Raw genomic sequence first — 21257 nt, forward strand, 5'->3', positions numbered from 1 at the left:
ACAAGATGGTTGGATGGCATCACCCACTCAATGGACATGAGTTTGAGCAAGCTCCAGGAGACGGTGAAGGACAGGGAAGTCTGGCATGCTGCAGTCTACAGGGTCACAAAAAATTGGATATAAATGAGCGACTGAACAACAACAACAGCAGCACTGCCATGATACTTATTGTGTTTGCATGTGTATTGCGTGTGGTATGTGTATGCAGGCAGTAAGATAATATTTCAAGTATAAATATATACTTATATCTCAGCTGGTAAAGAATATGCCTGTAATGTGGGAGACTTGCGTTCAATCCCTGGGTTGGAAGATCCCCTGGAGAAGGGAAAGGCTATCCACTCCAGTATTCTGGCCTGGAGAATTCCATGGACTATACAGTCCATGGGGTCGCAAAGCGTCAGACACGACTGAGCAACTTTCACTTTCGTATCTAATGGAATATTCTATTTTTCTTTTTTTAACCAGTGTTTATTTTATGAGAAGAGAATAGAAGACAAAAATCACTACAGTATAGGGACTGAAAACAGAGATTTTGAATTTAATTCGAATCCCAACTCTGACTTGGTGTAAGTTTCTTAAATCTCCCAGACATAAGTATGCACAGCTCTAACAGGGACACAAAAATACCTACCTCACAGGACTGTTGAAAGTATTTTTTCATTAACTTTTATTGGGGTATAGTTGCTTGGCAATGTTGTGTTAGCTTCTACTGTACAGCAAAGTGAGTCAGCTATACATATACATATACATATATCTCCTCTTTTTTGGAAATTATTCCCATTTAGATTAACAGAGAGCATCGAGTAGAGTTCCTTGTGCCATACAATAGGTACTCATTAGTTACCTATTTTATTATTGAAAGTATTAAAAGATATAAGTGTATAAAGTGCTTAACACAGTAATATAACAGATAATTATAATTATGATGGTGGTCAAATATCCACCTTTAAGAAACCAGTTAGGAAGAGAATACAAACATATTCCTTCATCAGTTTCTCAATGAATCTTAGGAGAAACAACTCCAATGCTTTTGGAGAATATTTGAAAATTTGTTAAATAACTTGAAAGCATCCTGGACTTCCTGCACATCACAAAATTGGGAAGCCAGAGTGGTAGAGACCAACATTTACCTAGCTTTCCTTAATTGGAATTCATGGTGAAGATGCTGATTCTAAAATAGCTACTACCTTAGGCTGTATTGAAAATCAAGACGTGAATTTCCACTGTGTTCAGCCCAGATTACTGTGTTCATTAGTTGGACTACAGGCGATTAAAACCTAAATTCACCTATAAAGGGGCAAGCAGAATACTCATGAGTCTAGAAACCCTACATACCTGAGAATACAAGGGAGAGTCTTGCTCCCTTCGTCCTTCTCCATTGTTCTGAAGTGCTTGAACTTGTCTCTTGCAGCACTCTGTGAAAAATTACAAAAGTTATGTTGAATGTCTGTCAGTAAATTTCATTGAAGTGAAATTCCAAAGCTTCCTTTTGACATACAATCATTTGTGAAATTTACACTAATGTTCAGAGATGGAATAAAGCAAGCTTAAAAGACTTAACAACTCCTCAGTATGGTCTTCTGCTTCTCTTCACTGTTTTAATCTGCTGTTGACCATCGGTTGATTTAAAGGGCAGTGTTATCTCAACTTAAGCAGACCAACGCTGAATTTTCTCTTATAATCCATGCTCCTAAAGTGCCTAGACTTTATAACCAGAAATATCATGAAGCTATGCATCACCCTGTTTGGAGTGCGTGTGCGTGCACACACACACACACACACACACACAAGCTTTCTAGTTGCAATACCCAAATTTTATGCCCAACAAATTTATCTGTTAAATTTCTGGTTATTGGCAGGACATTACTAATCTCTTTCAATCTGAAACAGAGACGTCCCTCACTCTCTCTTTCCTCTTTTCTCATAATTAGTCCAATAAAAAGAGAAACCATCACAATCTTCATTTTTCCAATTTTGAATTTCTGGGAAAATGAACTTCTCTGTCACTTGCATCTGGCTAACTGGTTCTCAGTTCTTCTAGATGAAACCTGCTATTTTTCCCCCTTCTAAACAGTTCATATATTACAAACATTATTCTTCATATATTTTATCCTTTTTCCATCCAAAAAATAACTTCCGTGATTTTATAGACTTTGAGGACATTCATTTAGCATTTATTCTTCCCAACTCAAGAAGCCTAATGTTTCATTCTGTCCTTACAGAACAACATTTTCATCCCATTAAATACTTTTAGGGTTCTTCTCTGACACTTTCAATATTTTGTACATATTTTTTAATTACTTATTTTTAATTGAAAGATAATTGCTTTATAATATTTTGTTGGTTTCTGCCATACATCAGCATGAATCAGCCATATGCATACACGTCCCCTTATACTTCTTGAGTACAGTAAAATTTTCCAGTGAAAAATGAAGAAACAAGAGAACCCAGAAAATTAAAGAAACACATTTTTGAACCAAGTTCTGTTTACTGTAAAACGTCTTTTACTACAGACAAGTATATATGCCTAGGGTGAAAGAACTTCCAAATAAGAATTTCTTCCCTTCTTCTCAGTGCTTCTATACTGAGGGCAATGAGACAATAAACTGAATCATACATATCTCCCTGCTTCTCTCTCATTATCAGAGCAGCGACCAGAGAGTCTGAAGCGGAGAGTAGAACAGTGTAACATGTTTTTCTTAGGCCACATGCTACCACATCACTATCCTAGTTCCTCCACTCACTAGCTTTATAACCTTAGGAAAGTGACTTAACCTTTTCCTGCCTCAGTTTCCTCTAAAAATTGGGATAACAATTGTATCTTTGAATTGGGTTATTATGAAGATTAAATGAAGCAATTAATTAAAATAATAACCATGATATCTGTCATATATTGCTGCTAAGTCGCTTCAGTCGTGTCCGACTCTGTGCTACCCCATGGATGGCAGCCTCCCAGGCTTCCCTGTCCCTGGGATTTTCCAGGCAAGAACACTGGAGTGGGTTGCCATTTCCTTCTCCAGTGCATGAAAGTAAAAAATGAAAGTGAAGTCGCCCGGTCGTGTCTGACTCTTAGCGACCCCATAGACTGCAGCCTACCAGGCTCTTCCGTCCATGGATTTTCCAGGCAAGAGTATTGGAGTGGGGTGCCATTGCCTTCTCCGTGTCATATACTAAGCATACAATAAACAGAGCTCATTATTTTTTAACCACAATCATTCTGTCCTCCTCTTATCAGGCCATCGTGGCCACTAGGAATGACACCGATGGAGTGTTGGGGTGCTTGTTCATAAACACAGGGCTCTGAAAGCAGCCTATTAAAAACCACTATGTATCAAAAATATACACATCCAAGATTTTTTTAATTTAAAAAATATACATTGCAATACATGTCATTTGAATCCCTGGAGCTTAGAATACAGCATTTTAACTTTGATTACTTTATATTGTAAAGAAGAAATTATCATATGCCACAAATGTATTCAGCATTGCTTGAGGTACCTTGAAGAATGTAGCAGAAATATAACACAGCCTGTTTTCTAGAGTTTACCTTATGCTAAGAAGACAAATATATCTTCCAGATTATAACATCAAGCAATTATTAAGACAGTATAAGACTAAGAGATAAATTGAAGGATGGGTTCCAAATGTTTTACAGGGGGTGGAAAAGATAAAAGAGAATTCAAGTTATAAAGAAAAACTCTATTAGATATGTTAGAATTAAATCAACAATTAAATCTAATTTATTAATTAAGCTAATTAACAATTAAATCTAATGCTCTAGTTAAAGCATTAGAGACCTTTTGACTAAGTCTTAGCTATTTCATCAGATCAAAAAATCCCAAGGATGTGTCTATTTTACACTTCTCTCATGCATTTTCATTCATTGAAAAAATCTCTAAGCACTTCCATGTATCAAGTATTGAAGAAGATATTAGGAATACATCAATAAACCTAGTACAATCTTCTCATTGAAAAAGCCTCTGGAATTTGTGCACCTGACATTAGCCGCATGGCTTGTTGAAGAGCAGTATTTTACAGAGTTAATATGAAACAATAGGGAAACTTAGAATTAAAAAATGGATACTTTTAAAGATACAATAATTTGAGTATTCAAGATATTGGAGAGAAGCGAAGTACACTGTGGTGCCTTTCCCTTTGAGATATTTGTTAGGCTATAAGAAAGGCAGGATTGAGAGGCTGAGAAGCAAAATAGAAAACTGTCACCAAAATGCTGAGAATCTGAGTTGAGTTTTGAACAGTCTAATGAGACTGGGGAGGCAAAAATTAAATCTTAGAGGTTCTTAAAGAAAATGGCCCTGGATAAACAACCCAGACGCCCAGAAAAAAGTTTGAAATGAGCAGACTTTAGGATTAACGGTAAAATTCACATAAAAATCCAGCATTCAGTTCAGTCACTCAGTCGTGTCCGACTCTTTGCGACCCCATGAATCCAAGCACGCCAGGCCTCCCTGTCCATCACCAACTCCCGGAGTGCACTCAGACTCACGTCCATCAAGTCAGTGATGCCATCCAGCCATCTCATGCTCTGTCATCCCCTTCTCCTCCTGCCCCCAATCCCTCACATCATCAGAGTCTTTTCCAATGAGTCAACTCTAAGCATGAGGTGGCAAAAGTACTGGAGTTTCAGCTTCAGCATCATTCCTTCCAAAGAAATCCCAGGGCTGATCTCCTTCAAAATGGACTGGTTGGATCTCCTTGCAGTCCAAGGGACTCTCAAGAGTCTTCTCCAACACCACAGTTCAAAAGCATCAATTCTTCGGTGCTCAGCCTTCTTCACAGTCCAACTCTCACATCCATACATGACCACAGGAAAAACCAGAGCCTTGACTAGATGGACCTTTGTTGGCAAATTAATGTCTCTGTTTTTGAATATGCTATCTAGGTTGGTCATAATTTTCCTTCCAAGGAGTAAGCGTCTTTTAATTTCATGGCTGCAGTCACCATCTGCAGTGATTTTGGAGCCAAAAAAATAAAGTCTGACACTGTTTCCCCTATTTCACCATCTATTTCCCATGAAGTGATGGGACCAGATACCATGATCTTCGTTTTCTGAATGTTGAGCTTTAAGCCAATTTTTTCACTCTCCACTTTCACTTTCATCAAGAGGCTCTTTAGTTCCTCTTCACTTTCTGCCATAAGGGTGGTGTCATCTGCATATCTGAGGTTATTGATATTTCTCCCAGCAATCTTGATTCCAGCTTGTGCTTCTTCCAGTGCAGCGTTTCTCATGATGTACTCTGCATATAAGTTAAATAAGCAGGGTGACAATATACAGTCTTGACGTCCTCCTTTTCCTATTTGGAACCAGTCTGTTGTTCCATGTCCAGTTCTAACTGTTGCTTCCTGACCTACATATAGGTTTCTCAAGAGGCAGGTCAGGTGGTCTGGTATTCCCATGTCTTTCAGAATTTTCCACAGTTTATTGTGATCCACACAGTCAAAGGCTTTGGCATAGTCAATAAAGCAGAAATAGATGTTTTTCTGGAACTCTCTTGCTTTTTCAATGATCCAGTGGATGTCTGCAATTTGATCTCTGGTTCTTCTGCCTTTTCTAAAACCAGCTTGAACATCAGGAGGTTCACGATTCACGTATTGCTGAAGCCTGGCTTGGAGAATTTTGAGCATTACTTTACTAGCATGTGAGATGAGTGCAATTGTGCAGTAGTTTGAGTATTCTTTGGCATTGCCTTTCTTTGGGATTGGAATGAAAACGGACCTTTTCCAGTCCTGAGGCCACTGCTGAGTTTTCCAAATTTGTGGCATATTGAGTGCAGCACTTTCACAGCATCATCTTTCAGGATTTGGAATAGCTCAACTGGAATTCCATCACCTCCACTAGCTTTGTTCGTAGTGATGCTTTCTAAGGCCCACTTGACTTCACATTCCAGGATCATTCCAGGATGTCTGGCTCTAGGTGAGTGATCACACCATCATGATTATCTGGGTCGTGAAGATCTTTTTTGTACAGTTCTTCTGTGTATTCTTGCCACCTCTTCTTAATATCTTCTGCTTCTGTTAGATCCATACCATTTCTGTCCTTTATCAAGCCCATCTTTGCATGAAATGTTCCCTTGGTATCTCTAATTTTCTTGAAGACATCTCTAGTCTTTCCCATTCTGTTGTTTTCCTCTATTTCTTTGCATTGATCACTGAGGAAGGTTTTCTTATCTCTTCTTGCTATTCTTTGGAGCTCTGCATTCAGATGCTTATATCTTTCCTTTTCTCCTTTGCTTTTCGCTTCTCTTCTTTTCACAGCTATTTGTAAGGCCTCCCTAGACAGCCATTTTGCTTTTTTGCATTTATTTTCCATGGGGATGGTCTTGATCCCTGTCTCCTGTACAATGTCATGAACCTCCACCCATAGTTCATCAGGCACTCTATCTATCAGATCTAGGCCCTTAAATCTGTTTCTCACTTCCACTGTATAACCATAAGGGATTTGATTTAGGTCATACCTGAATGGTCTAGTGGTTTTCCCTACTTTCTTCAATTTAAGTCTGAATTTGGTAATAAGGAGTTCATGATCTGAGCCACAGTCAGCTCCCGGTCTTGTTTTTGTTGACTGTATAGAGCTTCTCCATCTTTGGCTGCAAAGAACATAATCAATCTGATTTCGGTGTTGACCATCTGGTGATGTCCATGTGTAGAGTCTTCTCTTATGTTGTTGGAAGAGGTTGTTTGCTATGACCAGTGCATTTTCTTGGCAAAACTCTATTAGTCTTTGCCCTGCTTCATTCCGTATTCCAAGGCCAAATTTGCCTGTTACTCCAGGTGTTTCTTGACTTCCTACTTTTGCATTCCAGTCCCCTATAAAGAAAAGGACATCTTTTTGGGGTGTTAGTTCTAAAAGGTCTTGTAGGTTTTCTTAGAACCATTCAACTTCAGCTTCTTCAGCATTACTGGTTGGGGCATAGACTTGGATTAATGTGATATTGAATGGCTTGCCTTGGAAACGAACAGAGATCATTCTGTCGTTTTTGAGACTGCATCTAAGTACTGCATTATGGACTCTTTTGTATTGATCCACCTCAACCCAAGCCTCGGTAAAGGTGATCTATTCTTGCTCCTCTCTGGACAAAAATAACAGGAAGCAGAACTGCACAAATTATCTCTATAATTTTTCATACACAACATCTGGTTGTTTTTTTTGTTTTTTTTTTTTAAATTCTTAGGCATGCCGAGAGATTTAAATGCTCAAAAATCATGAAAAAAATATTTTAAAAAGAAAGAAACAGACTCAAGATGATGCAGACCTTGGAGTTCTCATGCAAGGATGTTAAAATGATGGTGACCAACATTTTCAGAAAATAGAGGAGAAGATGGACAAGTTGATCAGAAACTGAAATTAATTAAAAATTCTAGAATGAAAAAACTTAGTAAAATTAAGAAATTTATAGACATATCAAATAGGAGAAAAGAGTAATAGAATGGAAAGTTAGGTCAGTTGACTAAAAAACAGAGGGGGGAAATGATGGAAAATAAAGCTGTATAAAAGATTTAGCAGACAAGTTATTGAAGACCTAGGAGAGGATACATTGAGACAAAATGAGTATTTTACATAATATTGCCTGAGGATATTACAAAAACAACCATGACATTAATCTACAACATCAAGAAGATCTATGAAACCCAAGCAGGCTCAATGAAAGTCATATCATCATTCGTCATGCTCAGTTGCTCTGGAACTGGAACCATCCAACTCTTTGCGACCCCATGGACTGTAACCCACCAGGCTCCTCTGTCCGTGGCATTTTCCAGGTAAGAATACTGGAATGGGTTGTCATTTCCTCCTCCAGAGGATCTTCCCAACCCAGGGATTGAACCCATGTCTTCTGTGTCTCCTGCATTAGCAGGAAAATTCTTCACCACTGGGCCACCTGGGAAGCTAAAAGTCATAGTAATACTGCTAAAAGACAAAGATGAATAAGGTTTAAGTTGCTACAGAAAAAAGATTCAGTACCATCAAAGAATAGGGCTGACTTTCAATAGAAACAATGAAAACCATCTATAAGACAATAGAATGGTTTATTTGAAGGGATGAAAAGTAACTGCTAACCTAAAATTCTACATCTAAAGAAAACAATGTTCAAAAAGGAAATAAAATAAAGATAAAAATCTACCAAAATGAATTCTTCAGGCAGAAGAAAAAAATATCCTGGATAAAAGCATGGAAATTGAGAGAGGAATCAATAATAACAGAAAGAATAAATATATAAATCCAAATGATTATTCATTGCATAAAACAATGACATGATTTCTTGGAGTTTAAGAAGGGGTAGAGATACATGGTCCTGACAAAGTCCAGGAAGTGAGAAAAATATTACTTTACAGTAGATGTACTATATCAAGGATATACGTGTAATCTATGTAGCAACCACTAAAACAATAGAAATACTGTTGTATTTACAATTTCTTTTCTTCTGTTCTATTAGATTAAGCTTTCTGTTTCTAATTGTTGAGATTGATATTTAGATCACTGACTTTGGCCTTTTGTAGTGTAAGCCCTGATCACTGTGGTTTTTGCTTGTTTGCTTTTTGTAATGCAAGTGCCCGACTTAAGCTTTGGTTGCAGAGGCATCTATCTCAAAAAGGCATTCCTTTCAAAGACTGCTATCTCCAATGAACACATTGCCAGACTCAGACTCAGAGCCAAGATGTCTTCCCACACTGAGGCTTCTTTGCGCTAGAGATCTAGTTGATTTCTGTAACTGACCACTTGGGCTACTTGATTTTTTTCTCTTCCAGCTCGTAAAATTTTGCCTCTTATGTTTTAAATTCACCAATAAAGAATAAGCCCATGAGAGACTTCCCTGGTGGTCCAATGGCTAAGACTCTTAGCTCCCAATGCAGGGAGCCCCGGTTCAATCCCTGCTCAGGGAACTAGATCCCGCATGCCTCAGTGAAGACCATACACGGCAAAATAAATAAATAAAAATGAGTGAGTGCAGGAAACCTGAAGCCCCCATCCTCAACTCTGATAAAAGCAGAACCACAGGCCCCTGTGGTCTCTGTAAATGACCTCACTCTGTGTACCCTGATATGCTGTGTAGTTTCTATGTCTTGTAAGTAATAAACTTTTATTTTCACAAAGTTTCTGATGGTTATTGCTGGCAGGCACTGTGCAGTTATAACAAAAACCGCAAGAGCTGGTCCAAGCATAACATTGGTTACTGATAGGCTAAGACCAGCACACAACATCCTTCTTTCTAATGTATGCAATCGGGGCTATAAATTTGCCTCTTTGGCTTTGTACCACATGTTTTAATACATCTTAATTTTACTAACATTCACTTCAAAATATTCTCTAATTTTCATCTTGACTTCTTAATTGATCTTTGTTACCAGTAAGTAGATTCCTCAACTTCCAGCCACTTAAGAAATTTTTTATCAATTTCCAGATTAATTTCACTGTGACCAGAGAACAAACTATGTACAATTTCAATCCTTTGAAATGTATTGACACTTATAAAATGGCCCTGTGTACACCAGCGGGTACGTGGCGGTTGCACAGCATGGGAGCGGAGGAGATACCCCACGTCCAAGGGCAGAGAAGCCCCAGCAAGATGGTAGGTTCTGGGGTGGCGGCCGCACAGCACCCAAGTGACAGTGAGGAGATACCTCACTTCCAAGAACTAAGGAGAAGCCCCAGCAAGACGGTAGGAAGGGCTAAATCACGTTTAGAATCAAACCCCGTAGCCGCCAGAGATGCTGAGAGGACTCAAACAAACCTTGTGTGCACCAGGACCCAGAGACCCCACAGAGACTGAGACAGAACTGTGTTTGAGTATCTCCTGAGGAGGTACGGCTCAGCAGTGGACTGCCACAGGGACAGGGGCTCTGGGTGCAGCAGACCTGGGTATGGCATAAGCCCTCTTGGAGGAGGTCACCATTAACCCCATCATAGAGTCGCCAGAACTTACACAGGACTGGGAAACAGATTCTGGGAAGGCACAAACAGAACCTTGTGTGCACCAGGACCCAAGAGAAAGGAGCAATGACCCCACAAGAGACTGACCCAGACTTGCCCGATGTCCAGGAGTCTCCAACAGAGGCATGGGTCAGCAGTGGCCTGCTGCAGGGCTGGGGGCACTGAGTGTAGCAGTGCATGCCTGGGACCTTTTGAAGGAGATCACCAGTATCCTCATTACCTACACCATAGTTTGGCCCAGGTAAATAACAGGGAGGGAACACAGCCCCACCCATCAACAGAAAATTGGATTAAAGATTTACTGAACATGGCCTCATCAAAACAAGACCCAATTTCCCCCTCAGTCTCTCCCATCAGGAAGCTTCCATAAGCCCCTTACCCTTCTCCATCAGAGGGCACACAGACTAAAAACCACAATCACAGAAAACTAACCAATATGATCACATGGACCACAGCCTTGTCTAACAATGAAACTATGAGCCATGCCGTGTAGGGCCACCCAAGACGGACGGGTCATTGTGGAGAGTTCTGACAAAACACAGTCCACTAGAGAAGGGAATGGCAAACTACTTCAGTATCTTGCCTTGAGAACCTCATGAACAAAAGACAGGACATTGAAAGATGAACTTGCCAGGTCGGTTGGTGCCCAATATGCTACTGGAGATCAGTGGAGAAATAACTCCAGAAAGAATGAAGAGATGAACCCAGTTGTGTATGTACTGGTGATGGAAGCGAAGTCCGATGCTGTAAAGAGCAATATTGCATAGGAACCTGGACTGTTAAGTTGATGAACCAAGGCAAATTGGAAGTGGTCAAATAGGAGATAGCAAGAGACATTTTAGGAATCAGCAAACTAAAATGGACTGGAATGGGTGAATTTAACTCAGATGACCATTATATCTACTACTGTGGGCAGGAATCCTTTAGAAGAAATGGAGTAGCCATCATAGTCAACAAAAGAATTTGAAATGCAGTACTTGGATGCAATCTCAAAAATGACAGAATCATCTCTGTTCGTTCCAAGGCAAACCATTCAATATCACAGTAATCCATGTCTATGCCCCGACCAGTAATGCTGAAGAAGCCGAAGTTGAATAGTTCTAGGAAGACCTACAAGACCTTCTAGAACTAATACCCCAAAAAGATGTCCTTTACATTATAGGGGACTGGAATCAAAATTAGGGAGTCAAGAAACACCTGGAGTAACAGGCAAATTTGGCCTTGGAGTACAGAATGAAGCAGGCTGAAAGCTAATAGAGTTTTGCCAAGAGAACACACTGGTCATAGCAAACATCCTCTTGCAACAACACAAGAGAAGACTGGACACATGGACATCACCAGATGGTCAACACCAAAATCAGATTGATTATATTCTTTGCAGCCAAAGATGGAGAAGTTCTATACAGTCAGCAAAAACAAGACCATGAGCTGACTGTGGCTCAGATCATGAACTCTTTATTCTCAAATTCAGGCTTAAATTGAAGAAAGTAGGGAAAACCACTAGACCATTCAGGTATGACCTAAATCAAATCCCTTACATTATATAGTGGAAGTGACAAATAGATTCAAGGAATTAGATCTGATAGACAGAGTGCCTGAAGAACTATGAACAGAGGTTCATGACATTGTACAGGAGGTAGGGATCAAGACCATACCCAATGAAAAGAAATGCAAAAAGACAAAATGGTTGTCTGAGGAGGTCTTACAAATAGCTGTGAATAGAAGAGAAGCTAAAGGCAAAGGAGAAAAGGCAAGATATATACCCATTTAAATGCAGAGTTCCAAAGAATAGCAAGGAGAGATAAGAAAGCCTTCCTCAGCAATAAAAGCAAAGAAATGGAGAAAAATAATAGAATGGAAAAGTCTAGAGATTTCTTCAGGAAAATTGGAGATACCAAAGAAATGTTTCATGCAAAGATGGGCACAATAAAGGACAGAAATGGGATGGACCTAACAGAAGCAGAAGACATTAAGAAGAGGTGGCAAGAATACACAGAAGAACTACACAAAAAAGATCTTCATGATCCAGATAATCATGATGGTGTGATCATTCACCTAGAGCCAGACACCCTGGAATGTGAAGTCAAGTGGGCCTTAGAAAGCATCACTATGAACAAAGCTAGTAGAGGTGATGGAATTCCAGTTGAGCTATTCCAAATCCTGAAAGATGATGCTGTGAAAGTGCTGCACTCAATATGCCAGCAAATTTGGAAAACTCAGCAGTGGCCACAGGACTGGAAAAGGTCCGTTTTCATTCCAATCCCAAAGAAAGGTAATGCCAAAGAATGCTCAAACTACTGCACAATTGCACTCATCTCACACGTTAGTAAAGTAATGCTCAAAATTCTCCAAGCCAGGCTTCAGCAATATGTGAACCGTGAACTTCCTGATGTTCGAGCTGGTTTTAGAAAAGGCAGAGGAACCAGAGATCAAATTGCCAACATCCGCTGGATCATGGAAAAAGCAAGAGAGTTCCAGAAAAATATCTACTTCTGCTTTATTGACTATACCAAAGCCTTTGACTATGTGGATCACAATAAACTGGAAAATTCTTAAAGAGATGGGAATACCAGACCACCTGATCTGCCTCTTGAGAAATCTGTATGCAGGTCAGGAAGCAACAGGTAGAACTGGACTTGGAACAACAGACTGGTTCCAAATAGGAAAAGGAGTACGTCAAGGCTGTATATTGTCACCCTGCTTATTTAACTTATATGCAGAGCACATCATGAGAAACGCTGGACTGGAAGAAGCACAAACTGGAATTAAGATTGCTGGGAGAAACATCAATAACCTCAGATATGCAGATGACACCACCCTTATGGCAGAAAGTGAAGAGAAACTAGAGAGCCTCTTGATGAAAGTGAAAGAGAAGAGTGAAAAAGTTGGCATAAAACTCGACATTCAGAAAACTAAGATCATGGCATCTGATCCCATCACTTCATGGCAAATAGATGGTGAAATAGGGGAAACAGTGTCAGACTTTATTTTTGGGGCTCCAAAATCACTGCAGATGGTGATTGCAGCCATGAAATTAAAAGACACTTGCTCCTTGGAAGAAAAGTTATGACCAACCTAGAAAGCATATTAAAAAGCAGAAACATTACTTTCCCAAAAAAGTCCATCTGGTCAAAGTTATGGTTTTTCCAGTAGTCATGTATGGATGTGAGAGTTGGGCTATAAAGAAAGCTGAGTGTGGAAGAATTGATGCTTTTGAACTGTGGTGTTGGAGAAGACTCTTGAGAGTCCCTTGGACTGCAAGGAGATCCAACCAGTCCATCCTAAAGGAAATCAGTTCTGAATATTCACTGGAAGGACTGATGCTGAAGCTGAAGCTCCAATACTTAGACCACCTGATGAGAAGAACTGACTCATTGGAAAAGACTCTGATGCTAGGAAAGATTGAAGGCAGGAGGAGAAGGGGCCGACAGAGGATGAGACGGTTGGATGGCATCACCGACTCAATGGATATGAGTTTAGTAAACTCCAGGAGTTGGCAATGGACCGGGAGGCCTGGCGTGCTACAGTCCGTGGTGTCACAAAGAATTGGACATAACTGAGTGACTGAACTGAACAGTCAATTTTTATAAGTATTTCTGGACAGTTGAAATAAATCATAGAAAACCCAGAAGAATCCATATTAAAAACTATTAGAATAAGCAAGTAAATTTAGCAAGGTCTAGATAAAGAGAATATATGTAAAAATCAATTGTATTTCACGACTTCCCTGGTGGGCCAGGGGTTAAGAATCTGCCTGCCAGTGCAAGGGACACAGGTTCAATTCCTGGTCCAGTAAAACCCCTCATGCCACAGAGTAACTAATCCCGTGTACCATATCTACTGAGCTCATGCACCCTAGAGCCCATACTCCACAACAATAGTAGCCACTGCAATGAGAAGCCCGTGCACCACAGTTAGAGAGTAGCCAGTATAAAAAAAAAAAGTTAAAAAAAAAAAACTATAACAAGCAATCATTGTGGTAGTGTGCCAGTGGAGAAGAATGTACTACACAATGCAAATATCAGGGTTTTGAGAAGTAACAGGTAAACCACTACCTATAAGGACAAAGGGCTATGGCCACATGTCATTGATAACCTAAAAAGTAATGAAAATTTGCAAGGGGTTAACAGGCAACTGAAAGATAAGTGTGAAAAACACCAGAGCTCCTTAGTAGTTCAAAAAGAATGTTTCATCTTCTGCAGGCAAAGAGCAAAAAAAGATCAGGACCAGGATTTAGGAGTTAGAGAAGCCAAATTCCAGAGAAAATGAAACACCCCAACATGTTAGGTCTGTTATGCCGAGACTGGTGCTCTTGTTTTGCCTTCCAGAGCAGTAAAACTTGGGGATTCAGAAATTAGAGGTGTGTCACGAGGTCCCCTCCAAAGTAAAAGACAAATTGTTGTATCATATGTCTCCCATCACAAAGAAGAAAGCACAAAGCCTGATAACCTTTCCTGGTTCCCAAAGCAGTATATTGCACACCCGGTGACACTGTTTCAACCTACATACCAGGTGACATGTAAGGCTGCAAGCTTTGAGAGGAAGCCAGAGCACCAAACACTCTGCACCAGGTCTAGGCTGGGCTGCAAGTGGCTTTGCCTTTGAACCATGAGTCAGTCGATTCATGCACACTATTTATGTATACTATTCATGTGCACTATTTATTTTCTTGGGCTCCAAAATCACTGCAGATGGTGACTGCAGCCATGAAATTAAAAGATGCTTGCTCCTTGGAGGAAAAGTTATGACCAACCTAGACAACATATTAAAAAGCAGAGACATTACTTTGCCAACAAAGGTCAGTCTAGTCAAAGCTATGGTTTTTCCAGTAGTCATGTATAGATGTGAGAGTTGCACCGTAAAGAAAGCTGAGTACTGAAGAATTGATGCTTTTGAACTGTGGTGTTGGAGAAGACTCTTGTGAGTCCCTTGCACTGCAAGGAGATCCAACCAGTCCATTCTGAAGGAGATCAGTCGTGAATATTCATTGGAAGGACTGAAGCTGAAGCTGAAACTCCAATCCTTTGGCCACCTGATGCGAATAACTGACTCATTTGAAAATACCATGATCCTGGGAATGATTGAAGGTGGGAGGAGAAGGGGACAACAGAGGATGAGATGGTTGGATGGCAGCACTGACTCGATGGACCTGAGTTTGAGCAGGCTCCAGGAGTTGGTGATGGACAGGGAAGCCTAGCATGCTACAATCCATGGGGTCACAAAGAGTTGGACACAACTGAGAGACTGAACTGAACTGATAGTATGAGAGGTACTAGTGTTGGGAAAAGATGCCACATGAAACATAGAGCTTATTTTGGAGGCTTGCATGTGTGCTAAGTTGCTTCAGTCATGTCCAACTCTTTGTGATTCTATGGACTGTAATTCACCAGGCTCCTCTGTCCATGGGATTCTCCAGGCAAGAGTACTGGAGTGGTTTTCCATGCCCTCCTCTAGGGGATCTTCCTGATTCAGGTATTGAACCCGCGTCTCTTACTTCTATCAGCATTGGCAGGTGGGTTCTTTACCACTAGCACCACCTGGGAAGCTCCTAGTTTGGAAGGGACTTCCTTTAATCTCTGAATTCAGAAATTTTACTGCTCTGGAAGGCGCAGATCCTAATCTCAAGTGTTCTGGTTTCATTCTCCTTTCTCCTTGCCCAAAATAGGAGTACTGATCTCAGCATAACAGACCTAACACATCTAGACATTTAATTTTCTCTGGAATTTGGCTGCTCTCCTAAATCCTGGTCCTAATCTTTCTTTGCCCTTTACCTACAGGAGACTAAATGGGGATTTCCTGGTGGCTCAGTGGTAAAGAACCCCCATGTCAATGCAAGAGACACAGGTTCAGTCCCTGAGTTGGGAAGATCCCCTGGAGAAGGAAATGGCAACTCGCTTCAGTGTTCTTTCCTGGGGAATCCCATGGATAGAGGAGCCTGCTGGGCTACAGTCCATGGGGTCACATAATATTTGGACACGACTTAGCAACTAAACAACAACAATGGAGACTAAATGCCTGACACAGGACACTAAGTGGCCATGTATTTGGAAATGTATATCACGAGCTAGTTTCTGTCAGACCCAATAAGTCATAAGGACAGGCAGACTCAGAAATCAGTTCTGTTCAGTCGCTCAGTTGTGTCTGACTCTTTGTGACCCCATGGACTGCATGCAGCACACTAGGCCTCCCTGTCCATCACCAATTCCTGGAGCTTGCTCAAACTCATGTCCATCGAGTTGGTGCTGCCATCCAACCATCTCATCCTCTGTTGTCCCCTTCTCCTCCCACCTTCAATCTTTTCCAGTATCATGGTATTTTCAAATGAGTCAGTTATTCGCATCAGGTGGCCAAAGGATTGGAGTTTCAGCTTCAGCATCAGTCGTTCCAATGAATATTCAGGACTGATTTCCTTTAGGATTGACTAGTTTGATCTTCTTGCAGTCTAACGGACTCTCAAGAGTCTTCTCCAACACAACAGTTCAAAAGCATCAATTCTTCAGTGCTCAGCTTTATTTATGGTGCAACTCTCACATCCATACATGACTACTGGAAAAACCATAGCTTTGACTAGATGGACCTTGGTCAGCAAAGCAATGTCTCTGCTTTTTAATATGTGGTCTAGGTGTGTTAGACCACACTTCGATCTAGCTTTTCTTCCAAGGAGCAAGCATCTTTTAATTTCATGGCTGCAGTCACCATCTGCAGTGATTTGGAGCCAAAGAAAAAAAGAATCTCAAAAATAGTCCATCATAAGATGGAAATGGTATATCCTAGATTCACCACTGGCAGGACCAGATGACATAAGCCAGCTACATAAAGAGAGGGCCCAGTTCCCAACGTCACTCACCAGTATTATTGCAGTGTACCTCCTTTAGCTCAGACCTATCACTGCATAGAGGATTTCTTATGACCATCTGATAGAGAAGGAAAGAACCTAAGGAAACTTTATAGATGAATCAGCTCAGTATGAAACGCAAGACAAAAATTAACAGTAGCTTCACCACAGTCTTATTCAGAAGCATCCTTAAAGGACAGTGCAAAGAAAAACCCTCTCAATGGTTGGAGTTTGGGCAGAATGACTAGTCATCCCCTTTGTGTGAAGAAATAGTCCCAGGATATAATATATATAAACTCATGGATGGGGAATAGCCTGTCCAGAAGATTGGAAGATAGAGACAAGGAGGTCTGGTACAGAGATATGTGGATGCACAGAGGGGAGTGAGCACCAACTGTGAAGACCTTTTTCACATGTTAAAGCATATCAGAGAGCATCCACTGCAGGAGAGGCACTAAATAGTCAAACAGAAAAAAAGGACATAGTTTGTGGACATCAGCCGGTGTCAGTGATAAGTCACCACAAAGCCGCAGTTGGCACATGAATGGAGTGGCCAAGGTAAAAGATGTGGAGACTGTACACAGGTCCAACCGTGTTAGCCCCACTGCCTGGAGCCTATTTAGCTACTGCTGCCACTGAGTTCCCAACCTGAGAGCAACAGAGGCCAGCGTTGAACCCCTACATGGCACTGCTCCTCAAGGAACTCTGCCAAGTTCTACTATATAAGGCCAAGTTTACTAAATGGGCTCTTTATTTCCTAAAAAGTAACATGATTTCAAAGAAATAGATAGACTTTCTAGATGTGGGTTTGTTATTCCTGCACTTCAAGCTTCAAATAGCACCACTGCATAAATGTTTATAGAGTATTTGTTCCACCGTATCAGACTCACATCACATTGGATCAGATCGGATGACCAAATGACTCATGTTTACAGCAAAGGAGGTACAAAGTGAGCCCTGATAACAGAAGTGTAGGATCTACTGGTGGGATTGCATATTATACCACCAAAAAAGCTGTTGTTGTTGCTGAGTCACAATCAATGTGCCATTGTAGAGGCTACCCAGCATGAGGAGAGAATTCCATCCTCTGTGACAGTATATATATTAAACTACAGAATTGGATGTGATCATGTGCACCTAATAGGAAGATGACATGAACACAGGAACCAGAGCGCGTGATAGCCTGCTTACTGTCACTCCCATGACCCATTGAAGGACTCTGGAATAAACATCCCTAAGCTCTGAGCTCTGTAGAGCTAGAGTCCCTGATCCCTAAAGACAGCACACTTTCACCACAGGAAAAAAAGGAAAAAAAAAACAGTAGTTCCTTTTCACTCCAAGCTACAGCACCACCAGGGACTAGCAGGCAGGAAGAATCACCATCGTAACAGGACATGGGCCCTGAGCATCAGAAAGAGGCAGTGTTGCCATTTTACAGCACTGGTAATGTTGGGCACTTTGGGGCACCACTGGGAATCTCTTGCCCAATTGTGACAAGTATAAGGGCCTTGACTTGACAAGATTATGGGGAATAGGAACAAATTTGGAAAACTATAATCTAGGAAAACATAAATTATAAACCTACAGTAATTAAGAAAACATAGTAATGCCAAAAAGATGTAGACAAATAGATAAATGGAACAGAATAGAGAATTCAAAAATGCATATTTATACATTTGATTTATTACAAGGTGATGCTGAAGAGCAGTGGAGGAAAGGATGTTGTCTCAATAGTTTTGAATCAACTGGTTTTCATATGGAAAAATGTTAATACCTATCTCACAATGTTCAAAAATCAATTTGTAAGTAGACTATAGATATCAGTATAAAAGAAGAGTAAAGCTTCTAAAATATAAACGCATATACTTATGACCTTGTGCTAGACAAGGATTTCCTAAACAGGATACACACACATACACACATGTGCGTGTGCACACACACAGATAATTAATCTTTTCTTCATCAAAAGAAACACAGTTATGATAACAGAAATACACAGAGTGGAAGAAAATATAATCAATAAGGAAATGATTTCAAATAACCACAGAACAACTACAAATCAATAGGAAAAAGATAAGCCCATAGAAAATTTGAAAAATCATTAAAAAGAGGATGGGACACATATAAATAACCACTAAAAATATGAAAAAGTATACAACCACATTAGTCATTAGACAAATACAATACTGACAGCTATGTCAACAGAACACTTGACAACAATATTGACAATATGTCGAGTACAACACTTGACAGCTATGAATGGCTAAAATTAGGAAGATTGACAATAGTAAGTGTGATAAGGACCTAGAGAAACTGGGATTCTCCTGTGCTGCTCATTAACAAAATGTGATACAATCACTTTGGAAAACATGACCCAGCAATTCTATTTTTAGTTAAATAGCTAACATAAATGTTAACCTATGTTCATTAAAAAAACTATACAGACATTATCACAGCAGCACTATAAAAGCTCAGAACTAGAAACAACTCAAAATCTATTCAGAGTTGAATGGATCAAAAATTTTGCTATATACATACAATGAAAGATTATCTATGATGAAAAATGACAAAATACTGCTACTTACAATAAAATGTATGCATTCCAGAAACTTAATTTGGAACAAAACCAGACCAAAACAAAATCATCATACTGCATGATTCATTAAATAAACTCATCTATTTACATAAACCTCAAAAGGATGGATGGAGATAATTTATGGAGAGGAGTGGTTAGAGTTAGGAGTGGTTAGCTTTTAACTGTGGTGTTGGAGAAGATTCTTGAGAGTCCCTTGGACTGCAAGGAGATACAACCAGTCCATCCTAAAGGAGATCAGTCCTGGGTGTTCACTGGAAGGACTGATGTTGAAACCGAAACTCTAATACTTTGCCCACCTGATGCAAAGAGCTGACTCATTTGAAAAGACCCTGATGCTGGGAAAGATTGAAGGCAGGAGGAGAAGGGGACGACAGAGGATGAGATGGTTGGACGGCATCACCGACTCAATGGACATGGGTTTGGGTGGACTCCAGCAGTTGGTGATGGACAGGGAGGCCTGGCATGCTGTGGTCCATGGGGTCACAAAGAGTCAGACACGACTGAGCGACTGAACTGAACTGAGTGACTATGAGGGTCACAAGGGGAGTTTCTGGGATACCAACAAGTGTTTTGTTTCTTGATATGTAGTAGTAGTAATATGAGTGTTTTCCCTCTGTGAGTATGCTCTATGAGACTTTATTGATCTGTACATGTGTGAGTTCTGTACTTCCTTTAAACCACAATAAGTTACATGCCCAGTATAATGTCAGATAAAAGGAAACTTAGATATCTGTTGGTTTAACTTGTGGGCTTCATTTGCCATACACACAAGTGAGTCAAAAGAGAATGAGAGATCTGGGCACAGGAATAAACTATAAAAAGCAATCCATCCTGAGACTTCCCCAGTGGTTCAGTGGCTAAGACTCCATGCTCCCGATGCAGGGGGCCTGGGTTCAATTCCTGGTCAGGGAACTAGATCCCACAGGCTGGAACTAAGAGTTCATATGCCTCAGTTAAAGATCCAGTGTGCCGAATAAGACCGGGTACAGCCAAATATATAAATAATTTTTTAAAAAAAGGAATCCACCCTCACAAGTGTGAGGGTGGGCTGAGGGGAGGGACAGACACTGATGTCGATGCCAAGATCACCACGCCCTTGGCACAGCTATGTGTGCCCACGTGTCATGCTCACTTTATAGAAGAATATTCTGCTAACTCTCTAAGGCTATAGACCTCAGCACACAATTCTGTTCCTAAGTTAACATCCTGTCCCATACCTTATGTTTTACTTTGGCAGCTGAACAGGAAGAGTCATTGCCTCCATTATTTCTAAGTGGAGGGCTTTTCAGTACTACATTTATGAGCTTCTCATTTTTTAAGTGGGTGAACCTGGCCAACAGCACGACCCAAAATACTTCTACTAGTACAGATACCATCCACTGCAGACACCTACTTCACAGGGGGAGAATCTGGCTTCTCCATACTTCGGTCTGGCCAACAGACACCCCACCAGGTTTACAGGGAAAGATCAGAGTTCTCTCACCACAGTACAAGGAATACTTCCCATCCGGGGATGACTGACTTCGACAGGAGTTTGGGGTCTGGCAAGACATCGCCCGGACCAGGCCAAACCAAACATGGAGTGGAAAACTCCACTCAGACAGTGTTCCGCGGGCCCGGGGCCCCCTGAGGCCAGCCCACGTGTGCAACTGACTCCAATTAGAGTGAAGGAGCAGCCAAACAGCACTGCACACACTGTACAGAGAGGGTGCCTGGACCAGGTGGAGGGAAGGATGACAGGCCCACTGGGATCCGTCCCGGTTCTAATCAGAAGAGTACGCTCTGAGTTTTCCAGGGCTTCGGAATGCCAGAGACATTTTGAACACGGCTTTGAGCAAATAGTTTGAGCATAAATGGCTCTTGTAACCCATGTGTCT

General features: G+C 40.7%; 1 long non-coding RNA gene across 1 annotated transcript in view; it reads right to left on the bottom strand.

The window, feature by feature from the left end:
• The window catches only part of LOC133258072 (uncharacterized), a 184017-nt gene that overhangs the window by 47246 nt on the left and 115514 nt on the right, over positions 1–21257 (bottom strand). The window contains exon 2 of the long non-coding RNA XR_009739793.1: positions 1336–1415. This is a non-coding gene — a long non-coding RNA (uncharacterized LOC133258072). The remainder of the gene's footprint in view (positions 1–1335; positions 1416–21257) is intronic.

The sequence above is a fragment of the Bos javanicus genome, chromosome 12 (assembly GCF_032452875.1).
Source record: "Bos javanicus breed banteng chromosome 12, ARS-OSU_banteng_1.0, whole genome shotgun sequence".
NCBI classification, from domain to species: domain Eukaryota; kingdom Metazoa; phylum Chordata; class Mammalia; order Artiodactyla; family Bovidae; genus Bos; species Bos javanicus.